Raw genomic sequence first — 16591 nt, 5'->3', positions numbered from 1 at the left:
CCCCCCTAAACTGGTAATTCTAAGCAAGTGGTTCTTAAATTTTAGGGCACCTAAGAATCCCCCATAGATCTTATTAAAAATGAGAATTTTCCCCTGTCTCAGAAAGCCTAAGTAAGTCTGGGGAGAACTTCAGAAATAAAGATTTTTATATGCTGTCCAGGTGATTCAGTTGTAAGTGGGTCACAGTTTGAGAAACACAGGACTAGATTGCATACAAGCAAAAAAGGAACAGGGGCTACAAATTTGACAGAGGGTCTTCTATAGAGGGGAAAAGAGAAGAAAACCAGCATCGTTTCTGAGGAATCCTTTCCTTGCTATAAACTTCCTGAACCAACAGGAGAACTGTCAAAACTTCATCCTGGAAAAAAAACTTCTTCAGTAGATTTTCACCACTGTATTTAACATGCTCTGGGGATTCATGGCCAGAAATGTCCGGTTATTTCCATAAAAAGATGTGCAACATCATATTTCAGATGAGGGTATTTTCTAACTGAGGCAAGTAATACTTTGCATACTCCTATCAGCAGGTAACAAAGTAGAGAGAGCTATCGCGCATACAGGTTATGAAAATATGAAGCCAGTTTCACAAACAGAGCTCAGTTATTCTCAGAGATCAGCTGAATAATACAGGTTTTCTTTCCAAGTGCCTGTCAAGGGAAGAATATAGACATTCTACAAGGGGCTATGTCAATGAGCTTTCACTCAGCAGCAGAGCAGTGTGACGATGATTTCATTGTTTGGCAAGAGCCAACTTTAACAGTGACAGGGGTTTAACAGCAACTCCAAAATTTCAGAGGCACCCTTCTCCCTATAAGTGATGGGGAACTTATCATACAAAGAGAGTTTTTGTTTGCTTCACTTTAGGCACTAGGCTAAGTATTACGTGAAAAGGTAGAATTGGTGTTACATGAAAATGGTAGAAGAGAATATTTTGGACAGGTAGGGACATCTGCTTGGAAAAGTTCTGAAATTTATTGATTTGTTTGCATATTCAAAAATGTTACTGCAAAAAATATTAAGGGATCATTTTCATTAAGCTTTCCCAGGTACTGTCTGCTAAGTGTTAGGGATACAATAGAATGCAAAAACTGACATGGCCCCTGTCTGTGAAAAAGGAAGGTGAGAAAGACAAACACAAAAACAATAATCACACACATAGTATAAAATTACAAGTCTGGCAAGGTCTGTTGAATAAATTTGGGGGATGCTACAAAATATGTAAAGTAGGGAAATGACCCCGTTATAGAAGTCAGAAAAGGATGGTGAAACAGAGGTGAGGGAACAGTCAGAGTCAACAGAGAAAGAATTACTCTGGCTGGGCGTGGTGGCTCATGCCTGTAATCTCAGAACTTTGGGAGGCTGAGGTGGGCAGATCACCTGAGGTCAGGAGTTTGAGACCAGCCTGGCCATGATGGCAAAACCTCATCTCTACTAAAAATACAAAAATTAGCCGGGCATGGTGGTGCATGCCTGTAGTCCCAGCTACTCAGGAGGCTGAGGCAGGAGAATCAGTTGAACCTAGGAGGTGGAGGTTGCAGTGAGTCTAGACTGTGCCACTGCACTCCAGCCTGGGTGACAGAGCGAGACTGTCTCAAAAAAAAAGAAAAAAAAATCACTCGAGGAGTATTTGCAAAGATCTTAGGTGAGGCTGTGGTAGCGGAGAATCTAGGTAATTCAAGAAGTTGATGAAGACTTCTACTAAAGGAGAGAGCTAATGTGTTGTTACTAGTTGAACTGTATCCCTCTAAAAAGATAGTTGAATCCTAACCCCCAGTACCTCAAAATGTGACCTTATATGGAAATAGTGTCATTACAGATAGAACTGATTAAGATGAGATCATGCTGGAGTAGGGTGGGCCCTTAATCCAATAAGACTAGTGACTTTATAAGAAAAGGAGGTAGAGACACACAGAGGAAATATGGCCACATGAAGATGTAGGGAGAGGTCTGAGTTGTGCTTCCACAAGCAAGGAATGCTGGGGATGCTGGAAGAGGCAAAGAAGGACCCCAACCCTAGAGTCTTCGGAGGGAACATGGCCCTCCCAACATCTTGATTTTGGACTCGTAGTCTTTACAATTGTGAGGAAATACATTTGTGTTGTTTTTTATCCACCTGGTTTGTGGCAATTTGTTATAGTAGCCCCAGGAAACTAACATGGGGGTGAAGTAGGCTGATGTTAAACCAGGCTGGAGAGTAGAGCAGGCCAGGCACTACAAGGTCTTGATGATCTTATTAAAGGTGATTGTCTTAAGAGCAATAGCCAGCCAGCAAACTCTTTTTGCTTTTGTTTTTGAGATGGAGTTTTGTTCTTGTTGCCCCAGGATGGAATGCCATGGCGCCATCTTGGCTTACTGCAACCTCTGCCTTCCAGGTTCAAGCAATTATCCTGCCTCAGCCTCTGGAGCCCCTGGGATTACAGGCATCTACCACCATGTTCAGCTAATTTTTTGTATTATTTAGTAGAGACAGGGTTTCACCAGGTTGGCCTGGCTGGTCTCAAACTCCTGACCTTAGGTGATCCGCCCGCCTTGGCCTCCTAAAGTGCTGGGATTACAGGCATAAGCCACAGCACCCGGCCCAAAGAACACTTTTAAGCAATGAGGCAGTAGTGTCTAGGTAGTATGTGAGAGAATTAGATTCACCTTTAGAAAAGGTCACCTGGACTTCTTTAGTGAATGAATTGGAAGGAGGCAAGAATGATAGGCCACCAACATTCCAAATCATTGATGTCTCAAAATAGTCACCCAGCTTCCGATTCCCAGCGTTGACTGCAACTGGGGTTCAGCACTTGGGTGAGGAACTTGTGGCATCGGCAGATTCAAGGTGATTTGAGCTTTAGCTAGGATGATGGAGGTTGTTTGCAACAACTGTCTGGGCTTCAGGTCCATGTTAAATGCAGCATAGATGACACCACTGGAGACCTTAAGAGACCGTAAGAAGCTGATTGCAGCCCAAGCTGTCACCCATTGTAAAAAGATTATCCTGAAGAAATGGTACATGATTTTTAAGGACCACACAATTCTGGGGGACCATGAAATCCATGATGGGATGAACCTGGAGCTTTATTTTCAATAGATTAGAATCCTAATATTTCTGCTGCCCCACTGTCCTCTCTCATCCTCACATCCTCACCCCCAACACTGGTATAGATGCTTGTTTTTAAAAACTCACCCAAGACTTAGATGTGGCAAATATATATATATATATATATATATATATATATATATATATATATATATGTATTTATATTTATATTTAAAAATTGAAAAAAACAAAGAACCAAAATAGCTACCCAATTAGATCACATTTTTCTTTCCAACTACCATAGATTAAAGAAATCAAATTTTCTGTATTCATTAATACTGGACAGCTGAAACAAACTTTCCCAAACTGTGTTCCAAGAAACCCAAGTTCTGAGAAGTCTGTTTTGGAAAACATTCCATGGTCAAGTAAATTTTGGAAGTTCTAAGTCCCTTGGGAGCTTTCTTCTTTCTTGGGGAGTCAAAACATGTTTTAACATGTTAAAATCTCTAGGAAGTCCTGCGATAAACAAAGAGCATAGCTCCAATGCTCAAATGTGTTTGATTATGAAATATCCTTGGGCCAAACCCAAACCAAACATAGTTGGGATTACCTGTTAACATTCTAAAGAATTCACGTTTGAAAATGCAGGACAGAGAGGTTTTTAAAAATAATCTTTTCATATCCTCACCCCACTTTTGGAGCCAGGAAATTCTACCCAATATTTAGTTTAAATTCTGCTCTGCAATTTTTCTCTTGCCTGTGTTCGCGGCCCACTGAGGGATAACTGCTGACAATCTGTGAAGTGATGGTTATTTTGAAGCTCAAATCTCCCTTCCCCTTCTCTTCTCCCATCTGGGCATCATTTGAGAGATCTTCCCTGAAGCAATTCTGCAAGCAGGGTGTGGAGAAAATATTTATGAACCATTTTTAAAACACCACTTTAAAAAACATGGCATATTCAAATGTGATGTGAAACATATATCCCCAAACTTCAAAATGTTGGTCATTATCACCAATACAGAGAATGTTATACCTGGAAAGGAAGCTAGGAGTCATTTGGTTTAAAGTGCTCATTTTGCTCATAAATAAACTAAGGTCCAGATAGCCAAAGAGAACGGGCCAAAACCACACAGCTGATCCTATCACACAGCTGGAAGGACATCAGAGGTGTTCAATCCCAGGCCCACTTTCTTTTGAATATATATTCTGGGGCTTTTTAAAAACTTACTGAACTCCTGGCAGCATTTGAATCTAGATATTAATAGTTAATATAAAGATTATCAAAAAGGCATTCTAACTAATTCAAGAATCTCACCCAGTACATACCTCTTTTTGTGAGTGAAAGTAACCAATTCAGTAGAAAAAAAGGGGGAAGGGTAAATTTGTAAATAGTAAAAATAATAGCCTATAATTCAAGTTTTACATTCTGGTTATCTCTGTTTCACATACATAATTTTCTTGAAATTATCAAAAAATAATTCCTCTTGACACTTTCATGTATTTATTGTAAATTCTTTATTTTTGGTGTAATTTTTTTCTTTTAAACAACAAAACATTTTAAAATGTTTTAAACAATAAGATTTTTTTAAATGACTCTGAAAAATATCTCCCTTGGCTTTTGTTTTTTATTCTATCTCCTTCCCTTCCATCAAGTATCTGTAAAAATAAAGCAGGTAGAAAGATATCTCCCAATCAGTACCACACATTTAAGGCAGGAAAATCATGTTTTGCTGTCTCCACTCTTTATAGTGTTATCCTACTAGTGATCCTTATTAATGCATTTATGGAAGTAGATTTCAGCTTGCCTTGTCATTGCTGTCTGTCCCACAGAGACACATATTTTGCAGACATGATTCTGTACCTAAGCAGCAGCCTTTCAGACAATGTGATAGGTAAAGGCAGAAAGAAAGATGGCACCAGTACAGATGACTTTGCCCAGAATGACTTTGAGCTAGGAGAACAAAATATGATGCCTTTGCTGGTGAACACATCTTGCAGACACTTCAAGAAAGGTAATGTTCATGCAACATGGCCCCTTCCCTCAAGACATATTCTTTATCTTATAATCAACTGAAGAAAAAAATGATCTGTTACAATATTGAAGCATAAACAGGCTAAGGAGAATCTTGAGACAGTTGTTCAGTCCTTATTTCTCTTTTTTAGGGAAGTTTAAAGGATAATTTTGGCTCTATGCTATATTATACTTAGTAGCTAATTTCAGAACCTAATCCATACAAAATACATTTCCAGGAGTAATTTCCAGATTAAACAGGAATGGCACTGCCTGGGTACATCTAGATTTACCTCTCCCCACGCAGCTCTTCTCTGCCCATTTTGCTTCTTTTGTTGAGACAGCCCATTGATATCATTACACTTGGGCTAAACTAAAAACACATCCAGCTCCCAGTATTCTCTCATCTCAGAAAACAGATAAATCTTTTAGAATGCTTAGGGAGCTGGCTTCAAAATGCTGCCACTCCTTTCATGATAGTATCACAAAGAAGTTAGTCAATATCCTTTCTCTAATTCAGGAAACAGCTTGATGTAGGGAAAGATTGAGAAATTAAAAAGAGAAACACCAGTCTATATCATGATCTCACCATGTAATTGCAGAGAAACTTTGGATGAGTTTCTTTATTTTCATGAGTTTCCGTTTCCTCACCTGTAAAATAGCATTGATAAAATGTACTGAAAATGTTGAGAACAGCAACTGAAGTTTTACAAAATATCCTTCATGGTTTCTGGCACATCAAAGCTCTCAGCCTATACACTTTACCTTCGCTTTTCTGGCTCCTTTTGAATTCAGCATTCAATCCATGGTAACTTCAGAAATCAAATGCCAGCTGTGTGTCTAAAAGAAAGTTCTTTGTGGCGATTTAACCTAAAAGAATCTCTCATCCAGAATCTATTTAATATCTAGGGTTCAATGAAATGCCTTTAAAGCAAAGCGTTTGGGGGAAAATACAGAATAGAAAAGAAGTGCACTCCATAGAATGTCATAGTAGGGGCTATGTCCATGCATAAGGACGTAAGATAAAATCAAAATATTCAGTCCAGCAAGTAGGTCACATCAATTCCACTGTTACCTACAGACAAGAAAATCATGGGGATACTGGACAGACTTGACAGGCAATAAAATGTGATGGTTAACAGCAAGTCAAATACAATTATTTCCAGTTCTGGCTCTGAAATATACTAGCTGCACCATCTTAAGTAAGCCATTGTATTTGTGAGCTTCAATTTTCTCATCTGTGTAAGAAAGATAATAGTATCTAATTTATGGGGTTGGTGTTGTGAGTAATAAATATTCTAATTAATACATAGTGCTCTGCACAATATCAGGCAAGGAGCAAATGTTGAATAGATGGAATCAATTATCATTGTTCTTTTTTTTTTTTTCTAAACACTTAAGGTCAAGTCTGAGTCACTTCTAATCAGAGTTTCTGCCCTCCGACACTCAAAAATGCCTAACAGGAACCCAATGATTAGGTACAGAAACAAACAAAAGAAGAAGAAAATCCTTATCTCTGATGAATCCTCCCCCTCCATTAAGCAGTCAGGAAATAATGCGCTGAGTACTGGTAGGGTGGGACAAATCCAAGGAAATATTTCCAGCTGTCAAGACATCCACAGTGTATGCCCTGTGGTCTTCACACATGAGATGTGAATTTTGTAAAGTATGCTTATTTCAGCTCAATTGCCGATTTTTCTTCTAGAGCAAAACTAAAGATACTTAGGCTTGTGACCAGTGGGGGGAAGCTTTTGTCTTCACCCTAACCAACTGGCTGGCCTGACAATAATAGCACTTTTCAATGTCATTCTTTTTGGATATCTAGAAAAGATAGGAATCCTGGATTTGTGTTCAGTGAAAAGTACTTAAAGTGAAATCTACCAGATGTACCAATAGTTTCCTGGGTAAAACATAAAGTACTTTTTTCAGAGGGTCCTCTAGTTTTTCTTTACTCCACTGGAACGTCAGCAGAAAGCTGTAAATCATCAAGATGGAACATCTCAGCCCTCAGTCTAGAGCAGCACAGGGGTTAGCAAATAAGATGAATTTGATATGGAATGAAACCAAAGGGAAGCATTTATAATATTACTGGTTTGTGTGAATATCAGTTGGGAAAGGAATATTTGAGGAAAAAAAAATCTAATGAATGAGCTAAAACCCCCAAATGGTTAGCTGTTGCTGATCCTGGACTAGATGTTATAAAATCAATGATGAAAAATATTTTAATCTTTTTACATATTTTTAGCAGGTATATATGGGTATGCATGTTATTTACATATGTGTGTATGTGTGTGTGTGTATATATATATATATATATAATTTGACACATTGGGGAGGCCAGTATAACATGTAATTGAAGTATTGTGGAAATATAGAATTGATTAAATTAAAATTAGAATGCTTCTGGGTTTTGTACACAAATGTTTACTACAGCTTTATTTGTGATTGTCAAAAACTGGAAGCAGTCCAAACATATTTCAGCTAGTGATAAAGAAAAGTGGGAAATCCATATAGTGAAATACTAGCCAGCAATAAAAAGAACAAATTAGTAATACCCACAACAACATGAATAAATCTTAAAAGCATTAGGCTGTGTGAAAAATGCCTTGAGTCAAAAGGCTGCACACTCTACGAATCCATTCATAGAACTTTCTGGAATAGGCAAAGCTGCAGGGATAGAAAATTGATTGGTGATTTCCAAGGATCAGGAGTGGGAGTAGGAGATTGTCCATAAAGGGGCATGAGAATTTGGGAGGAGGTGTTATATATAGAACACCATAGAACTGTATACTAAAATGAACTTCACTGTATATAAATTATATTTCAGTAAAAATAATGCCTCTGGGCTCAACACAATTCCTTGAAGGAATGCAGCTTTAAAGAGCTGAGGTCCCTATCTGAGGCAACCTCATTGGCTAAGTGAGGCCTTATTGAGTTGCTGGCCTACCAGGCCTTAATCGCCTCCATGTGGCCTCAACATACAGCCATGAACATCATTGAAAGCTGCAGCAATACCCTCCTGAAACAGCAACTTTCTCTCACCTTCCACGTTAAGTTCCCCTCTTACCCACCCAGGCCCAAATGAGCACTTCTTGTCTCCATGTCACAGCTTCTTCCCAGCCTCAACAGGTGAGTGATGCAATTCAGATGCTGCCCTGGTTTCTGGGCACTTTCCTCCTTGAGACTTCTCTTAGTCTTTGTATTTCAAAAGCACTGGCAGGAGAAACCAATGCTCCACAATTGCAAACATTTCTGCCAGGCCTTAGACTCAGCAATTGTTGCAAAAGATCAGCTTCTTTGCCAGAATAAATCACAGGAAGAAAATAAGAGCAGAGTTAAGGATCAGGTGTACAAGAAAGATGAATTCCCAAGGCCACTCAATGAAAAATGTACTAATTAAGACTTAGTGTTAAGTAACAGACATCAATTTGAGGTGGAGAGGTAATATTATATCTCAGCACCTTAGTCCGTGCTTTTTATATATTCCATTCTCCTTCTAGAATTCCCAGGCAATCATCTTTCTCCTACTCCATACAGAAGCAAAATCAAAGACTAAAAATGCCCCTGGCCTAGCCATGAGGCAGAACTATTTGAAGGCATGTTTTCATCCTCAACAGTGGCTAGTCCAAATTGAGAGGTGCTGTAAATGGAAAAAATACAAACTGTATTTTGAAGACTTGGCACAAACAATATAAAATATCTCAATTTTATATTGATTTTCATATTGAAATGCTAATCTTTTGGTTAGATTGAGTTAAAATATTTTAAAAATTAATTTCACCTTTAAAAAAAACTTTTTAATGTGGCCCTAAAAAATTTAAAATTGGCCGGGTGCGGTGGCTCATGCCTGTAATCCCAACACTTTGGGAGGCTGAGGCAGGCAGATCATCTGAGGTCGAGAGTTCAAGACCAGCCTGACCAACATGGAGAAACCCCGTCTCTACTAAAAATACAAAATTAGCCAGGTGTGGTGGTGCATGCCTGTAATCCCAGCTACTCAGGAAGGCTGAGGCAGGAGAATTGCTTGAACCCGGGAGGCAGAGGTTGAGGTGAGTTGAGATTGTGCCTCTGTGCTCCAGCCTGGGCAAAAAGAGAAAAACTTGGTCTCAAAAAAAAAAATTAAAAAAAATTAAAGAGTCCCGGTGCAGCGGTTCATGCCTGTAATCCCAGCACTTTGGGAGGCAGAAATTGGGGAGATTCATGAACTCAGGAGTTTGAGACCAGCCTGGCACAACATGGAGAAACTCATCTCTACAAAAAATAAAAGAATGAGCCGGGCTTGGTGGCAAACAGCTGTGATCTCAGCTACTTTGGGGGCTGAAGTGGGAGGATCACTTGAGCCTGGGAAATGGAAGTTGCAGTGAGCCGAGATTGTACCAACGCACTCTAGCCTGGGTGACAGAGTGAAACCCTGTCTCAAAAGGATTAAAATAAATTTAAAATTACCTGTGTGACTCACGTTGTATTTATGTTGGGCAGCACAGCTCCATAACCTTGGCAAATTACCAAAGTTCAGTTTTCTTCATTAGTAAATGAAAGTTAAGAACCTAACATAGTGTGTGGATCATAGGGGAGTTTCAGAAATGGTTGAGATTAATATAATTAACACAAAACTATACATTTAAGTAATCGTTTATATGCTGCTCAGGGCATTCAAAAAATTACAAATTATTAAATGCCCATCATATAGAGAAGCGAGTTTAGTTAGAGTAGAGCTAGATTATGTAGTCCAATTACCTGGTTTTATAATTCATTAAAAAGCGTATTCCTTCAAGAGGTCTTATGGGCAAGCGTGAGTTATCATCCAAAGAGCATAGTGGTCACAGTGGTTTACATGGATATATGGAATGACTTTATTTGAGGAAGAAAGTCAATTTTCCAGAGTTTGGGCAAATTGGGTATTGAATGGGTATAGGAATGGTAGGGACCTGCAGCCCACTCCTCTGAACCATCCACATGTTACAAAATCCTGAAAGAGGAAAGCTACAGAAATCTATGTCCCAAGGAGACTGGTTCTAGATCATGGAGCTTGAAGTCCTCAAGAGCCTCATCCCAAAGCTTGGCATAAAAGGTGGAGCTCAAGAGGACACAACAAGGAGAGGTACACTGAAGGAACCAGGCATGCTTCCCCTTTCTCCTGGACAAAATAAATCCAAACATTTTGTATGATTTCAGGGTAGAAAAAGAAAGTCTCAGCTGGATGTAGTGATTCACACCTGTAATCCCAGCATTTTCAGAGGCCAAGGCAGGAGTGACACTTGAGGCTAGGAGTTCAAGACCTGCTTGGGCAACAAAGTGAGTCCTCTTCTCTACAAAACCCTAAAAAAAAAAAAAAAAATTAGCTACGCGTGGTGGCATGCACCCATAGTCCCAGATACTCAGGAGGCTGAGGCAGGAGAATCACATGAGCCAAGGAGATGGAGGCTGCAGTGAGCTCTAATTACACCACTGCATTCCAACCTGGGTAACAGAATGATACCCTGTTTAAAAAAAAAGGAGAAAAATAAAGCTTCCCCAACTTATCACCTTCCCACCTACCCCCCACCTCCTCCAAGGAATGACATCAAAATGCCCAAGACCAGATATTGTATCAACCCTGACAAGTGGCCGAATTGGGTTAGAAAAATAAAGGAATGTGATACTTCTTGCACCTTAGGTTTTGTACTATAATTCATGGTAAATTCCAACTTATAGTTTGGTATACTCATGGGAAATTATTTTGGAATGATATACTTGTAAGTGTTTGGTGGTTGTCTCTTGCAATGGGATAGAAATTAGGAAGAGCTTCAATTAGTATTGTGTTACTTTTCCATAGGATTTGAGAAAAGTGCAAATATGCATTGCTTTTGTAATAATAATTCTTATCATTGGGGGAAAATGATAAACCCACAGAAATAGCTCTTTCTATTTAAGTTGTCAGTAATCCTTCAACAACCTCCCAGATTTGAATAAGAGCCCGTTTGTTATTCTCCTGATGGTTCTAGGACTATGTCTCCAGGTATACTGGAGCTACGGATGAGTCAGTAGCTGCTGCCTATGAAAATTGCCCCTGTCTCTGGCCCCCTCCTTAAGTGGCCCCACCCATCAGAGCATTACCTTTTCAAGAGCTAGCCTGAAATGGAGCAGCGGGGCTCTCAGCTTCACAAGCTCTTCCTCAAAGCACAGAAGAAATATGCTTTCACAGGCAGTTGTTCAGGTAGCTCAGGTGTCAATTTTTGGGTCATCTGTCCAGAAAGTCTTTCCAGGAATTGTCTGAGGAGTAAGCTCCATGTTTCTGCTATATCACCCTGTACCTCTGGCCATATCTGCTCAGGACCTGACACCTAACTCAAAGGAAGGCAAACTGATTTTGTCTACCAGGAATTTGTAATTGAAATGAAAGGAGTCGGCCCCAGTGGTCTCAGATATGCAGACTTAGAATTGGAGGCACCGGAGAAAACTTGAAAGCAGAAAAAGAAGACAGCAGCCAGGCAGAAGAAAGCTGAGTGAGAAATAGCAGGGATTGGAATATTAGTCTTTATGGCAAATGGTGCCAAATTCCATTGTTTGCCCAAGGCCCATGGTCTTTGGGTTCTGTGAGGAACCCCTGTGCTTTGTAATAATTTCCTTTATTCTGCTCAAGTGAAGTCTTATTGTTTTCAGTTGCTTATAATCAAAAGATCCTTAAAAATGTGGGTAAAATGTTCACCTACCCATGGTTTAAGTAATCAAGGAATTTTCACTTAGAAGGGTCTATAAATGGAAAAAATTAGTCTCAGCTTTCTCACATGTAATAATGGTATCCTAATACTCTTCTTCCCTGCCATATTATGAATTTATAGAAAAAAACCTAAGGCTATTAAGATATTTGCCAGAGATAATGAGCAGTATGATTGTTGTGGTGGTCTGACAACCCTGTGTAGACCATTTAGGTCACCCCCTGTCCTTAGGCTCCCTGGCCAGCCAGAGTTGATGCTACACTATCCCACCTTAATACATCTCCTACAAAGAATAACGGCATTAGACTTCCCGGACTAAAATAAAAATAAACTACACTGTTACTGTCAGGAAACAGAAGGGGGCACCCTAAGAATATTTAGTAGTTGCAAACGGCAGCTCTAAAGTCTTTAAATACAATGAATGCTTTCTCTCAAGCATAGAAAGCAAAGCATGGTCAATTTTACAAGTAAAATTTTTCTATGGAGCCACATGACAAAGGGATAAAGATTAAGAGTGCCTAAGTCAATCTCTGAGAAAAAGGTAAAAATTAAAATGAAGCTTCCTATCTCACGTGACAGATAGTATGATAATAGAAACAAAATATTCCTCCAAACATAACCTAATTTGATTGTCACAATGGTTTAGAGAAAAAGAGTGATCAGAAACTATTGCTTCTATTGATTGAATATGAAGAGAGCGTCAGAGAAGGAAATAATAAAACTAACTTTTATGGAGCAATTTCTATATGCCAAACACATGCTTTATGAACATGATTTTATGTTCTATAACAACCTAAAAAGTAGGTACTCAAAATTTTCCTCAAACCTCCAGTAACCAAGCAATTATCTCTCCCAGTCATTTTTAACTAGCAGTTAATCCACATGGTTTTCTTAGTATTAATAGACCTGAAATAAACAGGAAAGTCATTTAAGAAATCATTACTAAATTAAGCAGATGGAATAAAAAAGGAGGCAGGAAAGATGAATGTAAAATAAGGAATAATATGGGGAAGGATAGAGGAAATGGAGGAAGGAGGGGTGATATGGTTTGGCTGTCTACCCACCCAAATCTCACCTTGAATTTTAATAATCACCACGTGTCAAGGGCAGGGCTAGGTGAAGATAACTGAATCATGGGGACGGTTTCCCCATACTGTTCTCATGGTAGTGAATAAGTCTCACAAGATCTGATGGTTTTATAAATAGTAGTTCCCCTGCACAAACCATTTTGCCTGCCTCCATGTAAGATGTCCCTTTGCTCTTCCTTAGTCTTCCGCCATGACTATGAGGCCTCCCCAACCATGTGGAAATGTGAGTCCATTAAAGCTCTTTCCTTCATAAACTACCCAGTCTCAGGTATGTATTTCTTAGCAGTGTGAGAACAGACTAACCCAAGGGGGAAAGGGAGGAATGGAGAAGAATGAGGGGACAGAGCAGAGCATCAAAGAAAAAGGGATCGGAAGCAGAGAAGTAGGATTGGAAACAAACAAACAAACAAAAAACTTCTCCTGAGCTGTCTTTAAAAAACCCTTCATGAATCTGAGTGACCAACCTTTTCTCTATTTTTATACACTCCAACAGTCCAAATATACATATTTCAGAAGCCGCAAAATGGCATCAGACAATGTCAAAATAGGCTACAATATCCACTTCTAGGAGTGAATGTTTAGGAGGGAAGCAAATGCTGCTATGAGATAGGAGAACAATCGAAGGAGGGATATTGACTTAGCAAGCTCTGAAACCAGCCTTCACTGAAAGGTTTTACTGTCTCCAGCTGTTCATTAGTTAATGAATATGAAATATTGACTCATGGGTAGCCCCACAGGTAGTTAGGAAAGCAATCTCATTTCAAACCTGTCAATTGCACAAAGACAGATGGGAGGGTGGGTGGGTGGGGGAGGGAGATGGCCCTTTATCCCTTCCTTTACTTCCAACCACAGCCTTAGACTAAAGTAGACTTTTGGATATAGATTCTTCCCCCTACTAGGTGGGGCAGGTCTTGAAATAAAGACAAGGTGGGTTGGGGGGTGAGGGCATCTGTTTCCCTGCTTTCTAAACACTTCAGAACAGGAATAAATTTAATCCCAAGGTTTGCTAACCATGGTAGATAAAATATTTTTTAAATGAACTCATGAATTTATTTTAAAGTATATTTGGAGAAAAATTAACTTGCATATAAAGCCCTCAATTTTGAAAATACTAGAATGAAGCCAAAAGAGACATTTATATTTTTAAAAGTAAAATAGATATGTGAAAGTTAAAAGAAGGCAAAAGCATGCAGAAATAACTATAAATATTGAGGCTAGAGTATGAATGGCTGAAGTCTGAGAAACTATGATTTAGGATATAGCACAGTTAAGCCAAGTAATCATGCTTGATAAAAAATAATTGGTGAATGGATGAGTAGATTAATGGTTGGTTGAGTGAGTGTGTAGATAAATTAGGAGTGTTGAAGTAATGAGGGAATGGGTAGACAAATATATTGGCAGGTGTGTAGATGAATTGGAAGTGTTGAATAGATGGATGAGACTATGAATGGATGGTTGAATAAATGGATGGTTGGACATTTAAATGGTGAAATGTGTCATAAATCAGGAGTGTCCATGCGAGATATACCCTTAAGTTAATTATTTGCTAGTGCAAACTGGGTGCCATTGGGTTGAAGGAAAATGGAAGTAGAAATGAGCCTGTTGGGTTCTCAACTAGTGCACCTCAATAGTAGGTACAGGGAAATCGCTTCACAGGTGAGCTGGCAACCTATGATTAACTGAAAAGTTTATTTTGCCAATGATCTTAGGATTTCAGCAAAATTGTTAAGAGTGCTGCTTCTGGAGTTATATTTTCCATGTTAAAGTTCCAATTCTTCTATTTACTTGCTGTTGACCTTGGGCAAGTTGCCTTACCTAATCATCCTCAGTGCCCTCAGTTGTAGAATGAGACCAATCAGAACCTGCTCTGAAAGGTAATAGAAAGATATTTGCATATTTTAAGTTTCACTTGTCAGTTTGAATCTTTCAATTTCAGATGAGCATTATTATTCTGTTATTTTTACATTTTAATAATGAAGTTATTTTTAACTCTAATCACTTTTTAATGAACCATTCAATTGAATCATGAACTCCAAAGTGTAATATTAAATTTTTAAAATAGTTGTCTGATAAAAAACTTATTTTGACTTACATACTTGTTTAAAAACATTTTTTTTTAGGCAGGCTCTAAAATTGTTACCAGTCACCCATCCTTGTACTCATGCCTTTGTATAATCCCTTTTCCTTGGATATAGGTTGGACTCAATGACTCAGATCTGATGTGATGTCGCTTCCATGGTTAGATTATCAAAAGATTCTGGTTTGCTTCTTGTGCATGTGTTTGTTCTCTCTCTCTCTCTTTCTCTCTCCCTTTCTCTCTCCCTTTCTCTCTCCCTTTCTCTCTCCCTTTCTCTCTCCCTCCCTCCCTCCCTCTTTCTCCTTCTCTCTTTTTAGTTCTTAGAGTCCTTGCTCTTAGGAAAGTAAGTTGCCATGTCCTTGAGCAACCCTGTGGAGAGGTTCACATGGCAAGAAACTAGTATCTCTGGCCAAGAGCCCATAGGACTGAAGACTATCAAAGTGAGTGAGATTGTGGAAATGGACCCTTCCCCAGTCAATAAACTGGGAAAAGTCAAACAACCAGAAAATAATTAAAACAACAGAAGTAAATCCTTGCCTATCAATAATGTCTGATGTAAACCATTTAAATTCTCCAAATAAAAGATATAGACTGATTGAATGGATTTTTTTTGAGACCCAACTATATGTTGCCTGCAAGAAACCCACTTTGCCTATAAAGACACACCTAGACTAAAGTGAAAGGATGTAAAATTATATTCCATGTAAACAGAAACCAAAAGCAAGCAGGAGTAGCTATATCAGACAAAATAGATTTTAAGTAAAAATAAAAAGGTAAAAGGGGACAAATAAGATTATTATATAATGAGAAAGATATCAATTCAGCAAAAGGGTAGAACAATTGCTAATTCTGTGTACCCATTGGAACACCTATATATACAAAGCAAATATTATTAGAGCTAAAGAGATTGCAATACAGTAATTGTTGGGGACTTAAGCACCCTACGCACAGCATTAGACAGATCATCTAGACAGAAAATAAACAAGAAGCATCAGACAAACCACACTATAGACCAAATGGACCTAACATTTACAGAACATTTCATCCAACAGCTACAGAATACACATTCTTTTCAGTGGCAGATGGAACATTCTCCATGAGAGACCATGTGGTAGGCTACCAAATGAGTCTCCACAAATTTTAAAATATTGAAATCATATCAAGTACCTCTCAGACCAAAATAGAATAAAAGTAGAAGTCATTAACAGGAGGAGCTTTGAAAACTGAACAAATAACATGGAAATTAAACAACATGCTCCTGAACAATCAATGGTCAATGAAGAAATTAAGAAGGAAATGTTTAAAAATATATAGAAACAAATTTTAAAAACACAATATACCAAAATCTAAAAGCAGTGCTAATGGGAAATTTTATAGCAATAAACATATAAATCAAAAAAGTAGATTTCAGACAAACAACATAATGGTGCACCTCAAGGAACTAGAAAAGGAAGAACTAGAAAAGGAAGAATAAAACATACCTGAAATTAGTAGAAGAAAAGCAGTAGTAAAGATCAGAGCCAAAGTAAATGAAATGGAGACAAACACACACACACACACACACACACACACACACACACACAAAGATCAACAAAATGAAAGTTTTTTTTTTAAAGAGAAACAAAACCAAGAAACTATTAGGTAGACTAAGAAAAAAAGTGAGAAGAACCAAATAAAATCAGAAACAAAAAA

At 38.5% G+C, this 16591-nt stretch overlaps 1 pseudogene; it reads left to right on the top strand.

The window, feature by feature from the left end:
- Nucleotides 1-2845: 2845 nt before the first annotated feature.
- Nucleotides 2846-3076, top strand: LOC112439265 (ubiquitin-like protein 5; annotated as a pseudogene).
- Nucleotides 3077-16591: the final 13515 nt, after the last annotated feature.

Source organism: Pan paniscus, chromosome 2 (assembly GCF_029289425.2).
Source record: "Pan paniscus chromosome 2, NHGRI_mPanPan1-v2.0_pri, whole genome shotgun sequence".
NCBI classification, from domain to species: domain Eukaryota; kingdom Metazoa; phylum Chordata; class Mammalia; order Primates; family Hominidae; genus Pan; species Pan paniscus.
This window is presented reverse-complemented; position numbering and strand designations above follow the sequence as displayed.